Source organism: Salmo salar, chromosome 14, assembly GCF_965601325.2.
Source record: "Salmo salar chromosome 14, fSalSal1, whole genome shotgun sequence".
Taxonomy (NCBI): Eukaryota; Metazoa; Chordata; class Actinopteri; order Salmoniformes; family Salmonidae; genus Salmo; species Salmo salar.
Window position 1 is genome coordinate 72,210,662 of NC_138304.1, and position 18,787 is coordinate 72,229,448.

Genomic DNA, 18,787 nt, shown 5'->3' on the forward strand with positions numbered 1-18,787 from the left:
GTGGATATTTTTGGTGCATTACTTGCATATATTTGGATATCATTCTCACTTATTATTTTAGCCACCTATACATTAGGCTATATATTCCCCTTTTTCAAAGAAATACACATTGCCACTCAATCTGTATTCATCTTGTGACTTCTCCTTGGAAGAAGGAGAGAGGGACCCTAGAAGGGACGTAAAGGAGTTGATGAAATCCTGTTAAGACAGACAATCAGGTGAGAGGGGGTCCTAACTAGTCAATGATCTAAATTGATCAAAACCTGTAGACACTGTAGCCTTTAAGGACTGGAGTTGCACACATGTCATAGAACAACATGAACAAGGAAGTGACAGACTAATAGTGCATTGTTGGTAAATAGAGACAGACTGACTGATCTGCAAGTAATAATAGATATGTATTTGTTATTCAAAGGGATTTGTAGATCAGTCAGTCTGCGTGTGGAGGAGGATGAAGACTAGTGACGTGCAGGACATAGTAAAACACACACGCTATCAATGACATGCAGCTTTTCTCATAGACGGGAGGTTACTATGTGAAGGAATGTGTTAGGATTGGAAGTTGTCTCTTTATGTTTCTTTTGAGATGGTATGGCCTCTGAGGACCCCCAAGACCAACTGGATGAGGCTATTAAAAAGGCAGAACGCCTTGCTGAGGAGCTCAACCAAGAGAAGAACCCACAAGCCCAACTGGACGAGGCCATTAACGAGGCAAAAAGGCTGGCTGAGGAGCTCAACCCAGAACGGGTAATGTAACAAGTCGTACATTACCGGTAATGTAACCCTTATAGCTCCCATACGTGGACAAATATTCCCAACACAACCCCAGCACCACAGCGTTATGATTTATCATTGCTTTTTGCTTGTCAAAGTAGACCCCACATGGCACAAATGTGAATTTAAACGTAGACTCCGTGATATGACCTGAACACGGGCATCAATGATATTGCCCATTGAGCATGAGGCACAAGGGTGCATTTGTTTAGATCCTTGTGAACTTCTACACATGTTAGCTGTGTGAGTGAGCCAGAACGTGGGTCTACTGCAGGTGTCTTTCCTCAGCTGACAAATCACTTCACCTTATGTGAAAATAAAAGTCTTGCTTGTGCTCCATATGTGCACAAGCAAGCCATGCTTGAGGGAGACTTTTATTAGTGGGCCAGCCATGATAATTGAAATGCACTTTTTAGGAAAATAAGAAAAAGACAAACAAGCCTCCAGGGATTAGGTTCAGATGGAGACAAAGGGATGAGAGAGGACAGATTGTTCCTCAAGCCAGGAAGGCAACTACATCCACTTCTCTTGGTAAGTTTCATCACGTCTAGGTGTTTAATTTTATTGGTCCCTGATCTGACTTTTTCCTTTCAAACATACTGTATCATAGCATATCAAACAATTGTTGCTGTGCCATAGGCCGGTCTAGTGCCATCTACCCACAGCACATAATACATTACATGCAGGTCTGATCCCACCTTTCCCTGTCTCTGTTGTCTGTCTCTGATGAAAATACATATTTAATGAAAGGAGAGTCCGAACTCCAGCAAATCTTTTGAATTAAAAACCTTTTTATTACACATTTTTTTCAGCTCCAAGGGCCAGTACATCAAGAGCCAGACTAGGGCAACATTTTGGGCTGGTCACTGAGGAGGAAGAATCAGGTATTGATGAGCGATTTAATCTATACAATTCCTTGTTTTTCAGTGGCCTTGTAATTCATTTATTGTATTTTTATTAAAGCTGTAATCGGTAATTGAAACAATAACAAAGCACACTCCCTTCCCCTGTTTTGGTTAAAAGCTGAGTGATGGGGTTGGCAAAATGTAACTACTTTCAATTTATAGACAGAGCTATGGATGCAATAAGTTACCATCAATGTTATTAAAATATTAGTTTAAACAATTTTTTAAGGCTATACAAGTTTTTTTTTTACATTTACTTTATTTGCAAACATTGACTAAAACAAGCTTATAGTTTGGGTTCTGATGGGGTACGACAGTTGAATTAAACTCATGAGGCATTAATAAGTTATAATATTCCAGAATCAATGGGTATATATCATTAATATAAGTCCAAAAATGTCTCTCATCCTTTTTTGCAGATCTTATTTTAGAGACAAGGACCAGTGGATTGGAATCCACTCCAGTTTTAAACATTGATGAAGAAATAGGTATGTTTAAATAGTTTTACTTTCAAAATTGTGGTCATCTTGGTGTTACTGAATTATACTGCACTACATCTTTATTTTGACAGTGATGCAACATCTAGTCCCCAGAATTTCGAATTTGAGATCAAATGTTTGATATGAGGTTACAGTACAGAATGTCACCTTTTATTTCAGGGTATTTTCAGACCGCCCCCTTTGAAGATGTCAAGTATTTGGACACATATCACTTAGTGGGTTAAAGTTGTCGAAAGTGTAGTATTTGGTCCCATATTCTTTGCACACAATGATCTTATATTCTTCCTTACAATGAAAGTGACTACAAAATGTGTCACGACTTCCACCGAAGGTGGCTCCTCTCCCTGTTCGGGCGGCGCTCGGCGGTCGTCGTCGCCGGCCTACTAGCTGCCACCGATCCCATTTTCCTTTTCATTTAGTTCTGTCTGGTCTTACACACCTGTGTGTAGTTTTTCTGATTTCGGTGGGTTTATATTTCCCCGCTGCAGGTTAGGCTGTGTGCGGGATTATTGCTGTATGGTACATGTAAGGGGTGCGGGCCTGCACCACGGGCGTTGTTTTGTTTTAAGTACGGTATGTGTTTACCGTGGACATATTGCTTGTAGCTAGCGGAGTCGAGGTTTCTCTTTGTGTATAGTTCCCTCCCTGGGAGTGGATACGACATTTGTGCGGTTTTCCTTTGTCTGTGTTGCGCTTTCGGGACCGCCTATTAAACTGTTGATTTGGAACCCATCTGCTCTCCTGTTCCTGTTACAAAATGACACACATTATTCACCATCCAGTTCATATTGGGCACAATATAATCTGAAACACAACCAAAACAAGCTGTAAATTTATCCAACAAGTTTGTAGATTCACAAGCTTGATGTAGTCATTGTGTTTTAGGAATATGGGCCCAAATACTAAACTTTTGACAACTTTAATATATACATAAAATGTGTCTAATACTTATCACATCGTCAATTGGTGGGGCTTGTTGCAAGTTTCATTAGTCGTATGTACAGGATACTGATGGTAACACCATCCAACGAAATGCTTACTTGCAGGTTGCTTCTCAACAATGCAATTCAAAGTGCTGGAGTATAGGACAAATTCAACATTTTAGCATCATTGTCCAAATACTTCTGTAGGGAAGTGCAATAACAAAATCCTGGCAGAGCTTTTTCCTGCACATTTCCTTTAATATGAAGCAATCTGCCATTCCACGTTATGCAATTAGTCTTAGTTGAATTCATTCAAATCCACTATTGGAATGTTTACATAGTGTCGTTCCTTTTGCAACCACTGTCTGTAATTGTGGAAGCTGGAAGCATTTGCCTTTGAGGAGAGTTTACTCTGTAGTCAAAATACACTGAGTGTACAAAATATTCCTAATATTGAGTTGCACTCCCTTTTGCCCTCAGAACAGCCCCAATTCGTCAGGGCATGGACTCTACAAGGTGTTGAAAGCGTTCCACAGGGATGCTGGCCCATTTTGACTCATGCTTCCCACAGTTCTGTCAAGTTGACTGGATGTCCTTTGGGTGGTGGACCATTCATGATATACACGGGAAACTGTTGATAGTGAAAAACCCAGCAGCGTTGCAGTTCTTGACACAAACCGATGGACCTGGCACCTACCCCATTCAAAGGCACTTCAATATTTTGTCTTGCCCAGTCACCCTCTAAATGACACACATACACAATCCATGTCTCAATTGTCTCAAGGCTTAACAATCCTTCTTTAACCTGTCTCCTCCCCTTTATCTACACTGAAGTGGATTTAGCAGGTGACATCAATAAAGGATCATGTCTGGGAAAGAGAATGTTTTGTACACTCAGTGTGTTTTTGCTGTTTTAAGAACATTCAGAATTTCTATTCGACGATGGGATCAAGATCTATTGTTTGATATTCCAATTTAGACTTTACTCAATATTTTGGTCTGCCCTGCAATTAAATTTACTGTAGAATCAAAGCGGAGGTTTTTTGCTTGTCACACCATGGATTGTTACAGAGATATATTTGCTGTCACCTACGTTTTAACATATGAATTATATAATATTCTTAGTTTAATCTTTTTCCCATTTTTGTGTTTTCAAAAAAGCAATACTTCATCGAGAAATTAACATCCTCCTAGCTGATTTAGAAGACCCTGAGTGTGCAAATCCTGTTGTGCGCGGTGCATCACACAGTTGGAGTGTGAGGAAGGAACTCTCACAGGATAGGTGGAGGGAGTCCAGGCCTGAGATTGTAGATTCTCTGCTGGCTGCAGAGCATGCTTCTCAGAAGATCTGTCAGTCATGCAATGTGAAAAGGGCTATTCTGCGATGCTGAGACTGTCTGCAGAAACAGCTTTACTATTGCGATGTCTCTACACATGCAAAGTTCCCCCTGCACAACAGAGAGTCCATGACGGAGGGATTCTACACGCCCCTTCCTCCAACTACAGCCATATCTCTCCACAGTGATGTAAAATATGCACTTCATGAACAGGGTGTGTTTTTTATGAATTTTTTGCGGCTGAATGTATTATATCAAAGTTCAAATGTATTCTTGTTTATTGTTGTATATAAATATTGTCCCTAGATTGTTTCTTACTATTGAACGTACCAGAGGTGATATGTGGTTGCCTGACTAGCACCATCCATGTTGGCCCTGGGAAACATATCATCCTCGTAAGAATAAATGGTATGTGCAATATCTACAAGAACCAAACAGTGATGTAGCAATGCAATGTAAAACAACATTAATTCAGACTACATTTTTTTCCCTCAAGGTCGCTACAATGTCACAGTGCCTGTGCTGACCTGCACAACCAGTCTTAGCACCTAGACAGCAAACTTGGCAGATCTGATAAAGAATGGGTACTGGCCTGATACTGTCAACTGTGACACCATATACCAGGTAGATCTATTCAGCTCTTTTGAGGAGCTGATAGTGTCAGCCCCAGGAATGTCCCATCTGGCGTTTATGCAGATTTTTTAGCAGTGAACTGACTTCTTTGGCAGGGTAACAATAAATTATACTCAGCTTTACCAATGTATGACTTCAGGCTAACTATGTTACATTTTGTTACAACACTTTGTGTAACATAACTTTATTTCCAGTACTACAACTATGTTAAAACTTCTGGTCTCTTGTGTTAGCCTCTTGCACCACTGTCCTGCCATGCCCCTTATATGTGCCCCTCTTGCATCCAATATTTCCTGCTCTTTACAACATAAGTACTTGTCCTGCTTTGCATTGGCTTTCACCTGCTTTGCTGTCAACACTATGTACTGGCCCTGCTTTACTCAAATTCAGTCAGCCATAGTGAATTATAGTATGTTTTGTTTATACTATTGTTGTAAGTTATTTCATATGTTCTATATGTATTTTTCCCTTACCAGAACGGAATGATCTGTGGGGACACTTTTCAAAAAAGCTTCTTTGAGTGGACGTACTGCCGCTCTGAAATTGATCAGGTCTGTGATATTTGTTAGCTTTATAGTATGACTTTGCCTAAGATTGGTGAAAATCTTTATATTCTTGAATAGTATGGTCTCAGCCACTATTAGTGAAAATATTCAGATAGATAAAAAGCAGGTTTCAAGAGGTTCCATTTTGAAAAACATTTAACATCCAAAAGTGCCCATATTTGCAAAATCAACCATGAACAAAGACATTCACTGTGAAAGTTGATACAGTACATGTAGGCCATTCATTTTATAGCTTATGCGCACCACTTCGTTCAATTTATCCAGTCGGTTATTGTTTTTCTTGCTCAAACCATGAGCAACACCTGTCAAATTCAGACATTTCTCTCAAAACACAGGAATTTTGATTCTCACAGGACTAGTACTATCAGAGGACCTTGGAGTTCACCAAAAAACAGTAGGTTATTCTGGTTGGAATTGTTACTCAAATGCCATGTATAAATTACTGACATGGAAGATTCGGACGCGACTAAAATTACAGATGTGGTGTTTTGTGCACATAATTTCATTTACCGACCTCCCCAGAAAAACGAATCCCGTCTGAATATAGATGTGTGATCAATTGTTGTAGATTGTATTCTTCAAACCTACACGGATTTTGATACAATTTTAAAATCTATTCTAAATTGACTGGTTGCCAGTTCAGAAAAAGTAATATTGGTGTGATAGTTGTGAGGGAAATTTATTTTGTGAGGGAAACCTTACTGATGCTTATGTACTAAAAAATGTTTCCTTAAGCCTAGTTTCTTAGGCATTAAGGTTGGGATTGTTAAAGAAACTAGATCATATGAGATGGAATTGTGCGTGCATTAGTATAGGCCTGTTGTAACTGTTTTGTGTGTGTAGCATGAGAAGGATGTCCCATTATGTTCTTGGGACACAGCCAAGAGCTGACAGGTGAGACCAACGGTTTCCTGTTAGTCTGAAGGGAAAGAACTGGTTCTTCTTAATTAGGGTTGGGTAGGTCACTTTCTAAATGTAATCTGTTAGTTACTAGTTACCTGTCCAAATTGTAATCAGTAACAGAACTTTTGGATTACCAAAACTGAGTAACGTAATCTGATTACATTCAGTTACTTTTAGATTACTTTCCCCTTAAGAGGCATTTGAAGAAGACAACATGTACATCACCAATTGAACGACATCTACTGCAGGGTAAATCAATGTTAAAGCTTACATAGCTGGCCATATATGGAGGTAACATTTTACTTTATGGGTAGGTTATGTAGGCTTCTTCTAACCCATCGCTTTCTACTACATATAATAATAATAATAATCAGTTATATATTTACGTTAAAAACCAAAGTGTATCAGAATTCCAGTCATTCCAATAAATGTTTTACCCCTTGATCTTCAAGAATAGGACTTTGAAATATGGCAGTATAGATTATCCAAATTGTTTTACCTGAGCATAACCCCAAAACTAAGGATTTATTAGCCAGCCCTACTCTGTTGTTTATGATTTTGTTTTCATGGAGGACTGATTGGGCTCATTGATTCGAGTTGAAAAATAAATAATGCGCTCTTTGAGCACTACTGAAAGTGCTATTTACATGTGATAAAATGAATGCCATATGCTGCATTTTATATAGGCCTATTGTTGACCTTTTAGTTGGTGACACTTTGATATCTTGATAATATGCAGCTGTTTAAAGGGCAAATCCACAGATGAAACAATAACAAAACGGTCACCCTCCTCTGTTTTGGTAAAAAGCTGAGGGATGGGCCTGGATAAATGTAACCACTCTCAGATTAATAGACAGAGCTATGTGTAACAGTGTAGGTTCCGTCCCTCTCTTCGCCCCAACCCGGGCTCGAACCAGGGACCCTTGCACACATCAACAACTGACACCCACGAAGCATCGTTACCCATCGCGCCACAAAAGCCACGGCTCTTGCAACCCAGGGGAAACCCTACTTCAAGTCTCAAAGCGAGTGACGTCACTGATTGCAACGCTATTAGCGCGCACCACCGCTAACTAACTAGCCATTTCACATCGGTTACATATGGATGCAAGGACTGACCATCCATGATATCACAATAATTGTTTTAACCATGTTATGAAGCTATACAGTGTTTGTTTACATTTACAATGTTTAAGAACATTGGGGAAAAACAAGCTTGTATTTTGGGTTCTCACGGAGCGTCACAGTCGAACTTATATATATATATATATATATTTATTTATTTATTTGGACTATATATATATATATATATATATATACTGCTCAAAAAAATAAAGGGAACACTTAAACAACACAATGTAACTCCAAGTCAATCACACTTCTGTGAAATCAAACTGTCCACTTAGGAAGCAACACTGATTGACAATACATTTCACATGCTGTTGTGCAAATGGAATAGACAACAGGTGGAAATTATAGGCAATTAGCAAGACACCCCCAATAAAGGAGTGGTTCTGCAGGTGGTAACCACAGACCACTTCTCAGTTCCTATGCTTCCTGGTTGATGTTTTGGTCACTTTTGAATGCTGGCGGTGCTTTCACTCTAGTGGTAGCATGAGACGGAGTCTACAACCCACACAAGTGGCTCAGGTAGTGCAGCTCATCCAGGATGGCACATCAATGCGAGCTGTGGACAGAAGGTTTGCTGTGTCTGTCAGTGTAGTGTCCAGAGCATGGAGGCGCTATCAGGAGACAGGCCAGTAGATCAGGAGACGTGGAGGAGACCGTAGGAGGTCAACAACCCAGCAGCAGGACCGCTACCTCTGCCTTTGTGCAAGGAGGAGCAGGAGGAGCACTGCAGAGCCCTGCAAAATGACCTCCAGCAGGCCACAAATGTGCATGTGTCTGCTCAAACGGTCAGAAACAGAACTCCATGAGGGTGGTATGAGGGCTCGACGTCCACAGGTGTGGGTTGTGCTTACAGCCCAACACCGTGCAGGACGTTTGGCATTTACCAGAGAACACCAAGATTGGCAAATTCGCCACTGGCGCCCTGTGCTCTTCACAGATGAAAGCAGGTTCACACTGAGCACGTGACAGACGTGACAGAGTCTGGAGACGCCGTGGAGAACATTCTGCTGCCTGCAACATCCTCCAGCATGACCGGTTTAGCGGTGGGTCAGTCATGGTGTGGGGTGGCATTTCTTTGGGGGGCCGCACAGCCCTCCATGTGCTCGCCAGAGGTAGCCTGACTGCCATTAGGTACCGAGATGAGATCCTCAGACCCCTTGTGAGACCATATGCTGGTGCGGTTGGCCCTGGGTTCCTCCTAATGCAAGACAATGCTAGACCTCATGTGGCTGGAGTGTGTCAGCAGTTCCTGCAAGAGGAAGGCATTGATGCTATGGACTGGCCCGCCCGTTCCCCATACCTGAATCCAATTGAGCACATCATGTCTCGCTCCATCCACCAACGCCACGTTGCACCACAGACTGTCCAGGAGTTGGCGGATGCTTTAGTCCAGGTCTGGGAGGAGATCCCTCAGGAGACCATCCGCCACCTCATCAGGAGCATGCCCAGGCATTGTAGGGAGGTCATACAGGCACGTGGAGGCCACACACACTACTGAGCCTCATTTTGATGTAATGTCCTTAAAACAAGTCAAAGTTGGATCAGCCTGTAGTGTGGTTTTACACTTTAATTTTGAGTGTGACTCCAAATCCAGACCTCCATGGGTTGATAAATTGGATTTCCATTGATTATTTTTGTGTAATTTTGTTGTCAGCACATTCAACTATGTAAAGAAAAAAGTATTTAATAAGATTATTTCATTCATTCAGATCTAGGATGTGTTATTTTAGTGTTCCCTTTATTTTTTTGAGCAGTATATATATATTTTTCAACTATATTTAACCAGGTAGGCTAATTGAGAACAAGTTCTCATTTGCAACTGCGACCTGGCCAAGATAAAGCATAGCAATTTGAGACATACAACACATTTACACATGGAATAAACAAAACATACAGTAGAAAAAAGAAAACAAAAAAGTCTATATACAGTGAGTGCAAATGAGGTAAGATAAGGGAGTTAAGGCAACAAATAGGCCATGATGGCGAAGTAATTACAATATAGCAATTAAACACTGGAATGGCAGATATGCAGAAGATGAATGTGCAAGTAGAGATACTGGGGTGCAAAGGAGCAAGATAAATAAATAAATACAGTATGGGGATGAGGTAGATAGATGGGCTGTTTACAGATGGGCTATGTACAGGTGCAGTGATCTGTGAGCTGCTCTGACAGCTGGTGCTTAAAGCTAGTGAGGGAGACATGAGTCTCCAGCTTCAGAGATTTTTGCAATTCATTCCAGTCATTGGCAGCAGGGAACTGGAAGGAAAGGTGACCAAAGGCGGAATTGGCTTTGGGGGTGACCAGTGAGATATACCTGCTGGAGTGTGTGCTACGAGTGGATGCTGCTATGGTGACCAGTGAGCTGAGATAAGGCAGGGCTTTACCTAGCAGAGACTTGTAGATAACCTGTAGCCAGTGGGTTTGGCGACGAGTATGAAGCGATGGCCAACCAACGAGAGCGTACAGGTCGCAGTGGTGGGAAGTGTATGGGGCTTTGGTGACAAAACGGATGGCACTGTGATAGACTGCATCCAATATGTTAAGTAGAGTGTTGGAGGCTTTTGTATAGATGACATCGCTGAAGTCGAGGATCGGTAGGATGGTCAGTTTTACGAGGGTATGTTTGGTAGCATGAGTGAAGGATGCTTTGTTGTGATATAGGAAGCCAATTCTAGATTTCATTTTGGATTGGAGATGCTTAATGTTAGTCTGGAAGGAGAGTTTACAGTCTAACCAGACACCAAGGTATTTGTAGTTGTCCACATGTTCTAAGTCAGAGCTGTCCAGAGTAGTGATGCTGAACGGGCGGGCAGGTGCGGGCAGTGATCGATTGAATAGCATGCATTTAGTTTTACTTGCATTTAAGAGCAGTTGGAGGCCACGCAAGGAGAGTTGTATGGCATTGAAGCTCGTCTGGAAGTTAGTTAACACAGTGTCCAAAGAGGGGCCAGAAGTATACAGAATGGTGTTGTCTGCGTAGAGGTGGATCAGAGAATCACCAGCAGCAAGAGCGACATCATTGATGTATACAGAGAAGAGAGTCAGCCCGAGAATTGAACCCTGTGGCACCCTCATTGAGACTTGCCAGAGGTCCGGATAACAGGCCCTCCGATTTGACACACTGAACTCTATCAGAGAAGTAGTTGGTAAACCAGGCGAGGTAATCATTTGAGAAACCAAGGCTGCCAGGGTCTGCCAATAAGAATGTGGTAATTGACAGAGTCGAAAGCCTTGGCCAGGTCGATGAATACGCCTGCACAGTAATGTCTCTTATCGATGGCGGTTATGATGTCGTTTAGGACCTTGAGCGTGGCTGAGGTGCACCCATGACCAGCTCTGAAACCAGACTGCATACCGGAGAAGGTACGGTGGGATTCGAAATGGTCGGTAATCTGTTTGTTAACTTGGCTTTCGAAGACCTTAAAAAGACAGGGTAGGATAGATATAGGTCTGTAGCAGTTTGGGTCTAGAGTGTCACCCCCTTTGAAGACGGGGATGACCGCGGCAGCTTTCCAATCTATGGGAATCTCAGACGATACGAAAGAGAGGTTGAACAGGCTAGTAATAGGGGTTGCAACGATTTTAGCAGAACATTTTAGAAAGAGAGGGTCCAGATTGTCAAGCCCGGCTGATTTGTAGGGGTCCAGATTTTGCAGCTCTTTCAGAACATCAGCTATCTGGATTTGGGTGAAGGAGAAATGTTGGGGGTTTTGGCGGGTTGCTGTGGAGGCAGTTGACCGGGGTAGGGGTAGCCAGGTGGAAAGCATGGCCAGCCGTAGAGAAATGCTTATTGAAATTCTCAATTATAATGGATTTATCAGTGGTAACAGTGTTTCCTAGCATCAGAGCAGTGGGCAGCTGGGAGGAGGTGCTTTTATTCTCCATGGACTTTACAGTGTCCCAGGACTTTGAGTTTGTACTACAGGATGCACATTTCTGTTTGAAAAAGCTAGCCTTAGCTTTCCTAACTGCCTGTGTATATTTGTTCCTAACCTCCCTGAAAAGTTGCATATCACGGGGGCTATTCGATGCCAATGCAGAACGCCACAGGATGTTTTGTGCTGGTCAAGGGCAGACAGGTCTGGAGTGAACCAAGGACTATATCTATTCCTAGATCTTTTTTTTTAAACAGCAGAGGTGTATTTGGAGGGCGAGTTAGTTAGGATGATATCTATGAGGGTGCCCGTGTTTACGGATTTGGGGTTGTACCTGGTAGGTTCATTGATAATTTGTGTGAGATTGAGGGCATCAAACTTAGATTGTAGGATGGCCGGGGTGTTAAGCATGTCCCAGTTTAGGTCACCTAGTAGCACAAGCTCAGAAGATAGATGGGGGCAATCAATTCACATATGGTGTCGAGGGCACAGCTGGGGCAGAGGGTGGTCTATAGCAAGCGGCAACAGTGAGAGACTTGTTTCTGGAAAGGTGAATTTTTAGAGGTAGAAGCTCGAATTGTTTGGGTACAGACCTGCATAGCAAGAAGGAACTCTGCAGGCTATCTTTGCAGTAGATTGCAACACCGCCCCCTTTGGCAGTTCTATCTTGGCAGAAAATGTTATAGTTAGGGATGGAGATTTCAGGGTTTTTGGTGGTTTTTCTAAGCCAGGATTCAGACACAGCTAAGACATCCGGGTTGGCAGAGTGTGCTAAAGCAGTGAGTAAAACAAACTTAGGGAGTAGGCTTCTAATGTTAACATGCATGAAACCAAGGCTTATACGGTTACAGAAGTCAACAAATGAGAGCACCTGGGGAGTGGGAGTAGAGCTAGGCACTGCAGGACCTGGATTAACCTCTACATCACCAGAGGAACAGAGGATAAGTAGGATAAGGAGCAGATTTCTGGGAACGATAGCATAGATTCAAGGCATAGTGTACAGACAAAGGTTAATGTAGGATTGTGAGTACATTGGAGGTAAACCTAGGCATTGAATAATGACGAGAGAGCTATAGTCTCTAGAGACGTTTAAACCAGGTGATGTCATCGCATATGTAGGAGGTGGAACAACATGGTTGGTTAAGGCATATTGAGCAGGGCTAGAGGCACTACAGTGAAATAAGACAGTAATCACTAACCAGGACAGTAATGGACAATGCATATTGATATTAGAGAGAGGCATGCGTAGCCAAGTGAACATATGGGTCCAGTGAGTGGTTGGGCTGGCTGGGGACACGGCGATTCAGACAGTTAGCAGGCCGGTGCTAACAAGCTAGCAGTTAGTAGGCCGGAGCTAACAAGCTAGCAGTTATCATACCGGGGCTTGCAAGTTAGCAGAAGGGCCTTTGGGGGAAGTCGCGATGGAGCTAAGTCTGTTTTTGCCTCTTCGTGCGGTGACGTCAATAGACCATTCATGGATTAGTAGGGTTCCAAGTAGTTTTAGGTAGCTAGCAGGCCGCGGTTAGCAGAATGGGCCTTCAGCGGACGTCACGCCTGAGGGGCCTGTTAGAATCCTCGGGCAGATTATGTCGGTATTCCAGTCGTAGAGGATCGGCGGGGTTCCGTGCCACGTACCGGCAGTAGAAGGGGTCCGGATATTGTAGCCCAGGAGTGGGCTTCGGTGGTAGCCCAGGAGCCCTAGCCGGGCTAGCTTCAGGCTAACTGGTGCTTGCTCCAGCATGGAAACGCTAAACCGGAGTAGTCACACGGGATTGCAGTTAGCTACTGGCGAAGATCCAGATGAAAATGTTCAGAGTTTGCAGTAGGAATCCAGGGATATGGAGAGAAAAAAGATAGGTCCGTTATGCTCTGGTTTGAGTCACGTTGTACGAACTGGCGAGAGCTTTCCGAGCTAAAGGTTAGCTGATGACCGCTAGCAGTGATTTGCTGACTGGTAGCTGGTAGGTAGTTAGCTGATAGCTGGTAGGTAGTCAGTTGAGGGATTCCAGATCCGAAGTAATAGAAATACTTTAGAAAAAAAAACAGATCCACGCCACATTGGGTGAGGCGGGATGCAGGAATGCAGGAGAGTATTTAGAAGTTGAGGTTTAGGAAAATATTTGTAAAAGATATGCGAAGAAAAAGATATATACAAGGGACACGACAAGACAAAGACGTCTTACTGCTAAGCCATCTTGGATATTTTAGGGAGCAGGGTGTAAAATATTAATAATTTATTCTTAACTGACTTGCCTAGTTAAATAAAGGTTCAATAAAAAAATATAAAATAATGAATCGTGTACAGCCAAAATCTGACTATAGAAATGTATATCCATCTCTGTCACATTATAAAACCGCTCGCATCAGGTGCGCGTTTGAGAATGGTGTTCTCACGTAATAGCATTTTGGAATGTTCACGCATATGGCCGAGACGAGTGAACACATTGTCGAGCTAGGAATGGGAATTATTCATAGTTTATCAAGCTGAATGTTGTGATTTGTTTCATCAGCCTCATCTTTGTGTTTAAACATTTTAGTATGGAACCACTGTTGTATGCATTTGACATTTTTCTGGCCTATTGTCCCAAAGTCTGTTGTGAAGTGTCCCAGACATATTTTTGAACGTCCCCGGGACGATAAAAAATTTGAGCCCTGGTTGTATGTGATCCAGAATTTGATTCCACCAACATGCACAAGGTGAAGGTAAAATGGCCAAAATACACACACCTACAGTATGTATATGTGTATAGTTACTTAGCTAAGTTAGCAAACAGTAAAATTATTTGATTTCCCCCCACTGTAACACAGTAGTATGTTAGCCAGCAGTACACAATATGGGTTTCAGTAGATAAACTAAAGTTAGCTAGGTGGCTTGCACAAAAAATAACTTACTTAGCTAGGCACCGTATATGTCATCTGCCCTCTTGGTGCTGGCATCGGCTGTAGCTGAGCTACTAACGTTAGCTAAATCCAACTCTTTGTTTCGAATCCTCATCGCTATATTCCGGTTGAAACATGGATGTCACCATATAGCTAATAGATGTTCCATCGTCTAATTGGTGTTGATGAGAGGAATCACTTGAAGCCATTGCTTCTGGTCAGTTCTTTCAGTTGTGCCCAAAGGATTGTTATTAGTGTCCACCTCCTTTTCAAAAAAGCCCGCCTTGGGGGACGGACGGGGGCCAGAGAACAAGGACCATCCCAAGTTGTAGTGTTTCAGGGACTGGAAAAAATGTGTCTGCTTGTATATTTAGCAATGAATCCAGTGATAGGAACATCGTTGAAATGGCTTTATCGAACAAGGACAACCATATCTACACCCGTAAAAACGTATAGTCCGATCAGTTAACATAGAGCCTTCACGAAATGCCACAAAGGACTACATGTATTTTTACATTTCTAAATTCCTCTTTAAGCGACCCTCTTACTCCCCAGCATGCATGCGATTCTATTCGCCCTCATCACAGGTGTTATCTGTCTTCAATCAAAACTTTGATATGTTGAATCAGACGTACACAGAAACTATGAGAGAAATACAGAATGTATATAGTTTTATTACGCATTGATTAGAATACAGATAGCAGAATGAAACAAAGCACAATTTGTTATCGGTGTAGAGGGCATATAAATTGTAAATAAGAATTTGTTCTTAACTGACTTAGCCTAGTTAAAAAAAGAAATGTATTTGTTCTATTCAGTTACATAATAAATACATAGCAAACATAACTCCACTAAAAGTTCATTAAATATCTCCATAAATCAGTGCAATAAACAGATAAAGTTCTTCATTCAAAAGGGAAAAGTATAACTGCTAACCTAAATACTAATCGGAAGTGATTCATAACAAAGCATTTGACAAAAAAGGGAAAGCAATATGATAACATTATATCACATTTCCCTGAGATTTAACTCACAGTCAATTGTTATACTCCGTTATGCTATAATACATGTTGTTGACCGCTGCAATTGTTTTTAATGTTTTGTCCCTGTCTTTGCTCTTGTATTGTATGTTCACACTGCCCTCGCAAAAGAGGTTCATCAAAGGTCTTTTCCTGGTTAAACAAAGGTTAACTATATCAAATAAAATAAATACTCTCTATAATCTCTACTACTTGGAACATTCTCCCTCAATACTACTATATCTAACTGTGCAACATCTAACACAAAACTGCAGTGCCCCTATCCGACTCCTACTCCTATTTTAGCTGCGACTGCTACCATTAAGAGACAGTCAGTAGTAAGACCTCACACTGGAGTTTCTTGGTTATGTTGCTGGATTGCTGCTGGATTCTCTATAGACAGAAATGTGTCAAAGAATTTGTCGTATTTGAGCTCTTTCTCCAGCATGTCAGGAATCTGTGAAGTTGGAGTCAGAAGGTACAGAAACACATCTTTAGTTATCCACCAACAGGAATGTCATTGATATGATATAAAATGAAAACAAAGTGTTGGTTCCTTTTGTGCCCTCGATGTTCCTCTTCATCGTCAACAAGATTATGTTAATTTACCTGCATGTCATCGCCTGGTTGTCTTCCCTCAGTCTTGGACTCCGTGTTCACAAATGCCACAAAATGGATCAGAGTGTAAATTCTAAAGGAACAAAATAATAATAATGTAATAGCAATAAAATGGGGACGATTTCATGGGTTAATTTATCATAATATAAAGGCAAACTAAATTACTTTAAGAAAATAGTATTTTGAAAATGTGGTTTAGAATTTGGTGATCCTGCCTATAAATAAATAAATACATAAATAATTGAAATAATCACCTGTGGTAGAACATGGCAAAGAATTGGATCAGCAGTAAGGATGCAAATCCCAAAAGGAACATCAGTCCTATTGGATCGATAAATAGATACTCCCTAGTCTGAGTCAGATTGAGATTGGATTTTGGGATTCTGATGGTGACTGAGGATCCAATGGCCTGAAGAGTGAACGTTGCCACCAGCCACATGGCATTGCAGATGAAAAAGATAAAAGTCACCTGTATGAAGAGGAGATGAGTTTCATTTAAAGGGATATGAACAAAACAGGCAAGCATGCACAAACAGTGGATTTCTCCGACTAGTGATTGATTCAATAGCACTAAACTATCTCTTTAATACCAGAGACAGACATAAAGTTCTACACCTTCTACTTGATGCTAATATCATGTACATTGAAATGAAAAGACAGCATACAGCCATAGCCATCGCCGCAGGGAAGTAGGAGTGTTGCAGCACCCCCTGATAAATTGAAATAATTTTGATAAAATAAAAAAATACATTTTCCAAAAATGTGACTCGTTTCAGGAAACAAGGCGTATGTTGCGCATCATTACTTCACAGGAAGTCATGTTGTGCATCATTACTAAAATGTGTTTTGTGGCAGAAATGCCTTCTGGAATATGAACTGTAATGTGCCTTAATAACAAACTTTTATGCATTCTGTAAATACGAAGAAAGTTGTTAAATTACGAGCCTAGTTGGTTTAGCCACGGAAAAAGCCAGGGAACCTTCCCGCTAGCCGTGATTGGCTGAGATAATGTATGGGCAGGACATGCCGAGAGATGAGTTCAGATTGGTCTGCCATGTAGCAGACCAATCCTCCCTGACCAAGGCCCTTTTCCAACAATTGCTCAGTTTCGCCAGGCAGCCAGCTCCAGGAAGAGTCTTGGTGGTTCCAAACTTCTTCCATTTAAGAAGAATGGAGGCCACTGTGTTCTTGGGGACCTTCAATGCTGCAGACATTTTTTTATACCCTTCCCCAGATCTGTGCCTCGTCACAATCCTGTCTCAGAGCTCTACGGACAATTCCTTCGACCTCATGGCTTAGTTTTTGATCTGACATGCACTGTCAACTGTGGGATCTTATATAGACAGATGTGTGCCTTTCCAAATCATGTCCAATCAATTGAATTTACCACAGGTGGACTCCAATCAAGTTGTAGAAAAATCTCAAGGATGATCAATGGAAACAGGATTCACCTGAGCTCAATTTCGAGTCTCATAGTAAAGGGTCTGAATACTTATTTAAATAAGGTATTTCCATTTTTTATTTGTAATACATTTTTATGTATATTGCTATTAACATTGTACAATCTGTGTGTCTCTTTATTGGCCTGGGCTAATGTTCAAGACCCAGGCCCAGTTTCCCAAAAGCATCTTGCTGTCAGTTTGTCACTGTCAGAGTAGCCACTCATTTCTGTCATTTGTGTGGTATTAAAAAAGATCATGCTAACATCTTATTTCATGTAAATGTTGAAATGCATTTATAATAGGCCCATTTCTTCCCAGACTTTGCAACAACAAAAAAGCCCATATGTGGAAATCCTAAAAACGTACCTTCTAAACTGTATGCCACAACACAAATGTGATATATAGATGCATGCAATGCTTTATCATAAAGGGGATTCCCCCCCCCCCCCCCCCCCCCCCCCCCCCAGCACCGCACACTAAAAATAGGGGTTATGCATACAGCATACCTTGTTTCTCAGTTCCTTTAGGTCATTTGTGATTTTCTTCTGTTTTTCTTTATCCTCAGCTAGAGGTTCCAAATAGAGCTTCTGGAGCTCTCTCCAAAAGTCCTCCTCTCCCTGGAGCACACCAAGAGACACTTATTAAATAGTCAAGTCAGATATCTACAGTGTATAGTGAAACATATGTGATTCTGGATATAGTGACATACCAACAACGTGAAGCGGTTAGACAACTTTAAATGTATCTTGTAACTTTTATGTCATTCATAATATTATGTTGGTAATAATATACCTTCCCAAGAAAATCTTCATTTAGAGGGAAATCATAGGACTTATTCTGCAGTTGTGTTACCCAGTCTGTAGATACAAACAATCAAATAAAATATTAGTTATCACATGTGCCAAATACAACTGGTGTAAACTTTACAGAGAAATGTTTGGTTATGAACCTTTCCCAACAATGCAGTTAAAAAAAAAAGATAAAATAAAATAAAATGGTAACTTCCACAAGAGAAACAAAATAAAATACACTAAAACGGCGCTATATACAGGGAGTATCAGTACCAGTACAATGAAGAGGGGACATAGTTAGCACAGTGTGCAGAGTAACGGTTACTAGGTGAAGTCTAAATGTGCGTGTTATTTTCTCACGTTTGTAAGATAATATCATAATGTCTTCATCTTAAAGTCACAAAGTGGAAAGATTGTAATAGATCTATTCAAAAATATACTCACTTTGTTCAGTAGACTGATGAGAACGGAATTCCACATTCGTAGATT

The 18,787-nt window shown here is 41.3% G+C and overlaps 1 long non-coding RNA gene across 1 annotated transcript; it reads right to left on the bottom strand.

Moving 5' to 3' along the window:
- Positions 1-15,082: 15,082 nt before the first annotated feature.
- LOC145860377 (uncharacterized) lies at positions 15,083-18,584 on the bottom strand. Its single transcript, XR_014380415.1, has 5 exons — positions 18,300-18,584; positions 18,014-18,124; positions 16,320-16,534; positions 16,057-16,138; positions 15,083-15,904 (listed from the first exon to the last, which is right to left on the bottom strand). It is a non-coding gene; the product is annotated as an uncharacterized LOC145860377 (long non-coding RNA).
- Between the last annotated feature and the right edge of the window lie 203 nt (positions 18,585-18,787).